Consider the following 6000-nt stretch of genomic DNA (forward strand, 5'->3'; position numbering starts at 1 on the left):
ACTTATTTGCTTTAAAAGTCTTTTAAAATGTCAATGACGTCATACGTTATACGTTCATTAGCAGAATGGTAGCGTGTTATGGGCAACAACAACTCAACCTGTAAGAAATCGAAAGGACATAAGTTCTCGTTCATTCAACTTCCGACCTATAACCCATGTTGAACTTGCAAAACCTACAATCAGATCTGAGATTTCTCAACGGCAATCGGGTGAAAGGGACAAATTTATCTGTCTAGCCCCATAGACTCCCATTCATTTTGCACTCGTGGCGATCGCCCCCAGTGGAACTGCAACCAAAATTCGGTACAATAGGACTTAATAGGGAGTGGGAATATGAAAATATGCAACACTAATTTTGTACATGATCAGTCTATAGGCGTCCACAAGTTTCTTTACAAAGTGACATCGCCATCTACTGGCCTGGCATGTTAAATACAGCATTTTTAGTTGTTTTCACAATTCTGTGTGAATGGGGATCATTTTGCATGTGAAACTTTACAAAAACGCAAATTAATTCCATTCAGCAAAAAAGAGAATGGAAGTATGAAATGTAGTATGAAAAACTGTCCCATTTAAACCAAAGACGTTTGTTTGATAATTTGCAAGGATGCCAATTTTTCTAGACAATTTTTCAGTGGATTTTCAGTTGCAAGTTTAAGATACATTCCAGATAAGGGCGACACAATACTGGGAAAAAAAATCAGCATAGTAAACATTTGTTTTCTTTTCTGTATTTGTGAAAACAGTGATGCCATGCACATGTGTATGATGTGATCAGTCTAGTCTCTAGAGGGATGCGCGAGTTTCTTTAGAAGGTGACATTGCCATCTACTGGCCTGGCATGCATAACACAGCGTTTTTATACAGATCAGCATACAGATATGCGAAACTTTTCAAAAATACAAATTAATTCCATTCAGGCCAAAGAGTATGAAAGTATGAATAACTGCCCCATTTTAACCAAAGATGAGCATCGTTTAGTTGAAAGCCTCGTTTAGCCTTTGTCTGGCTTTTGCATTTTACAATACTGGAAAAGAAAAATGCATTGCATTTTTAAGTTTTTCTTTCTGTAAATGTAAAAATGGTGATGTCATGCATATGCATGTTAAGTGATCACTCTACAGTGCAAGTTTCTTTAGAAAGTGACATCGCATTCGCCAACTACTGGCCTGCCATGAACGGGGATTGTTCTGTATGTAAAACTTAAAAAAAACAAAAACAAAGGAAAAACTTAAGTTTTAGTGCATTATTAGTAAATATACCCTTAAACGCTAAAAATATTTCTATCTAAATATCTGCTTGTTCTGTATGAATAAGCGACGCAGTTTCGTCTGCTACGCAGGTATGCATCACTCATAATCAACTTTTCCACTATCCGGCCGAACGGTTCTCTTTGCTTAACCATTCCATTCTGTGCCAATCCGGGCCAGTCAGCACGGATATGATTTAATTTTCCACTGTAGTGCTGATAACAATGGAGCACTTTGGAATGTACAAAAAATTCCTTCATTGCCTTGGTAACACAGTGTAATGTAAACAGCGATATGGACGATGATCAGATATTTCTGTTTTTGGGACTCCTTTTTTATTTTATATTTACTTCGGTAAAGAACAGAAAAAGGACAACTCAATGTGAAAAATAAAATAAACAGAATAAGCGCAATAAGCGCAAATATTTCCTCTACAGACCAAACTGTCTCAGACATTTTTCGCACCGAATGTTCGGCAACCGAAATTATTCGTTTACTTCGTTGTTTGATCTTGGAATGCACCGAATGTTCGGCAACCGAAATTATTCAGCAGTGAATTTCGGTGTTCGGCCGAATAAAACAAAAAAGACCTACTAAATTGTACCGAACAATGATCAAATAGAGGGCGCACTAATGCAGCAAATGCTGCGTTTACACTTGGCATTAACATGCGACCATATCCAGATGTTGTTCACATACTAGGGGTGGAACGATTCGACTTTTTCACGGTTCGTTTTTTTTTTTCACATTTTAGAGTCAAGGTTTCAGTGTTGCGTTTATGGGAAAACTATACTTTCGAATAAAAATAAATAAAATAAGAATATTCTACCTAACTACCAGCAACAGCACAAATGAATACAAAAGAGTAAAGATACAAATAAAATAATTTTTAGTAGGTAGGTCTAGCATTAGTTTTTAGGTACAGAAATTGAAGTAATCAAATGTAATACAACACTGCATATTTGACTGTATAAATTAAATATTAATATTTAGCCAAGTCACAAAAGCTATCCAATCAAAAGCAGTAAATGATTTATTTGTTGTTGCTGTTCGATTAATATTAAGACTGTCACATTAAGTATACAGTATGTTCAGACGGCTATATCTGCTATAGGATACTTAGGCCTACTTACCAAGAAGGACATTTGGACATAATTTTTGTGTGAACTTGTCCATTCAAACACAATACTTCAGCGAGATCTTAATATTTTCTTGTACTTCGAGACGCGGGCAATACTTCAGACAGAGCTTAATATTTGCGCGTGTTGCGGGACGTGGGTTTGCGTGCTTCGGATGAGCGCATGCACAAATCTTCTCACTGCTCGCACTCCTCTGGCTCTTAAATGTTTAAACCCTTAACTGTCACCGTCCCACCTGTGCTTGGCGCTCTTTTTTTGTTGTACTTTTTCTCTATAAAATCTTTTATTAATCATCATAAATTATATATCATTTGAATATATTCTTCTTAGAAGCCCAAGATTCATCCTGTGAAAACCATTTTGAAATCGGACATTGCCTTACCATGGAAATGGTACTTTAAAATCTTATGGCGGTCTACTCCCCCTTAGTGGGAAGTGTCAAGTGTCATATTACAAAACGTAATTGCGTTACGGTCTTTTAGAATCAAAACTTTTTATAATCTTGGCAACAAACATATCATTGGAAAGGTCTGAGTCTCAGGATTCCATATTTGGTGGTTATTTTGAGATAGAAAGAAAAATTGACAGAGAAATCTAGAGAAAAATTCATTAAGCAAAATTCAAAGTAGTTTTGATGGCTCCTAGTGGCTGTTTGTGGTATGACGCCCTAAATAAAATCTCACAGGAACCTCAGTTTTTTTTCATATCAACTTCGAATTTGGAACATAACTTATTTAGACACAAGGCTTTAATTTTATACCAATTTTAGAGTAAAACCTGTTAATTAAAATATTTATAATAAATAAAGTAAAATAAAAATATATTTTTATTTACAGTACATTTAAACTTCTATAACTTTTTGATACTTTAATTTTTTGAAAAAATTCCACTTTTGCCACTTCTTCTATAAAAAGAGACCAACCTTAGGTTTATATTCCAAAGTGATTATAAATTACAACAATCTAAGTTTGGATAGTGCACTTTAATAGCTATTTTAAAAAATGGGGGGTGACAGTTAAAGGGTTAAACTGGCAAAACTTAAATGAGTTTAGTTTCAACACAGAAATCAACGTGTGCTGTTCTCTCCTGTGCGCCCAGGTGATAAAGAAAATAAATAACTGCTCGTATTCCAGCATACAGCATTCGCATTGAACAAGAGTGAATGGTTTGTCCACATTTTTTTTTTCTTCTCAACGCTGTTGTTGTAATGTACTGGGAAGCCAGAATGCGCATCCATCAACAGAAACATACATTTTACGTGTTATTTATAAGAAACCATATTACAGATGCATTGTCAGATTTAAGTTGAACCACGGTCCTAGCATGTGCCGAACGTGTGTGGAGAACCGTACGGTTCCATTTTTTTCGCGAACCGTTCCACCCCTATTATGAAATCACATACACATTGAAAAGACAAGTGTAAATGCACTTCTGATCAGAATGTTATCCGTTAGCACTGTTGCGATAACCGCAATATTGCGCTATTGATGAGCAAACCACAGAGGAATGAAAGAACCACAGCAACCGCGTTTTTTGCTGGTTTTATTTTTTCGTAAGGTTATGCCCTTCTCATTGTACACCATGCATATGGACTGAATATTAAACAAGTTAGCAATGATAACATAATGTGTACCATGCTGATTTGTACAGAGGCTCCGTAAATTTGCACTTAAGCCTAAACAGACAGTGAATGAGAGAGAGATCGTCTGAAAGCATGCGATTACTTGCGTCTGTCCTCCACGCCGAGTCATATATATTTGTGAAAATAGGTTGTCATGTCCAAGGAAAGCAAAATCTTAGCGAAGTCTTAGCATCGACACATAGCTGGTCAGCTGAGACTTCTAAAGTGGTGCTCAAAGTTAAAATGATTTCAACAGTGTGAATGAATCAGCATTTTTGAACGTGTAGTTGAATGGACAGATTAAAGACTCACTCAAAGACACCACCTTGTGGCACAACAATCTAACTGCACTGACTGACAGGCTAGAACGCGCAGGTGGAAATATCAATAGAAGTATTTTGTCCAGTCAGATCAGAAGATTAGATCAGAACTAACAGTTATACATAGGCTAACGATCTTACTGTCAGGTTTATGTTCTGTTATGTTATCTTCACTTCCTGCTTCAATGCTATTTGGTTTCGGTTTTATTGGTTACTGAATATGACCTTGTTAGTTATATAGTAACATATAAACACAGATTATATACATATATATATATATATATATAAATAAATAAATAAATCACGATAACTGCAATATCGCACTATTGATGAGCAAACCACAGAGGAATGAAAGAACCACAGCAACCGCGATTTTTGCAGGTTTTATTTTTTGTGTGGCGATAATACCGCATACCGCGATATTGTGCCAATCAAATTTTACCGCAAGGGAAATTCCCTCACCTCAACAGCCCTATTTACACTTGGCATTAACATGCGACCTGTACCCAGATGTTGTCCACAAACACATTGAAAAGACAAGTGTAAATGCACTTCTGATCAGAATGTTATCCGATCAGTGTGTCCTGGTCCAGAGGTAGTCGCGGACGCATTGGCTGCGTTTACACTTGGCATTAACATGCGTGATCGGATCATCAGTCAATCAGAACACGGTGCGTTTACACTTGGCAACATCAACTGACTTTTCTTTCTGGATAACCGATCAGATCTGTCTTTCCGATTTGTAAAATGTCCCGTGACTGAAAATGCTTTTCAAAAGAAAACCCACCACTCTAGGTTGACTTTGCACTGGGCCATTCTCTGCAGACTTATTTAAATATTGCGCAGGAAAGACAGATTCGATCGGTTATCCAGATAGAAAAGTCTGTTGATGTTGCCAAGTTTAAAACGCGCCATGTTCTGATTGACTGATGATCTGAAGCCATTGATCGGATCACGGTGATCACACGTTAATGCCAAGTGTATACGCAGCCAACATGTCAGCAGCGTGGAATCATTTAAAACTGTTTGAGAAAGATGCAAAAATCATTACAAGCACCGACAGCGAGAGACTGTTTAGCACTGCATCGCATGTCTTCAATGAAAAGAGGAAGGAGTGGTTGTTGCTGGTTACTGTATGACGACTGAAATCAATTAAACAATTAAATAAACTGCAGAACGTTGTGTTTTCTGATACACTAATTGCACAAATTCAAACAGTGCTGCATGAGCTCGCTGCGGCAGGGTTCAAAGTGCCAGGAAATCTGAAATAGTGTTACTCGTCAGTTGCTTAGTAACATTTTTATGGATTGAATTCTATGAAGGCATGTGACAATGTGATACGTGCATCAAACGTCTTCCCAAATTCGTAATGAGAATCATTTATAAATCTACTATTGTCAACAAAAAGAAGCACTGTGGTCTTCCTGTGGGTTTCTGCCAAAATAAAAGCTGAGAAAAAGCAAGAACTCCATCAACATTAATAAATGTTATTATTGTAATTTTACTGTTATGTAAAATAAAATAAAAAAGACAATTAATAAGGATAATAATAATTACAACAGCTCTATTAATACATTTATTATAGCATTCACAAATAGTGTTCAGACTGGGATCTGTAATATTTTATAATATTTCTCTTCTGCTCAGCAAGACTGCATTTATTTGTACAG

The sequence above is a fragment of the Cyprinus carpio genome, chromosome A21, assembly GCF_018340385.1.
Source record: "Cyprinus carpio isolate SPL01 chromosome A21, ASM1834038v1, whole genome shotgun sequence".
Classification (NCBI taxonomy): domain Eukaryota; kingdom Metazoa; phylum Chordata; class Actinopteri; order Cypriniformes; family Cyprinidae; genus Cyprinus; species Cyprinus carpio.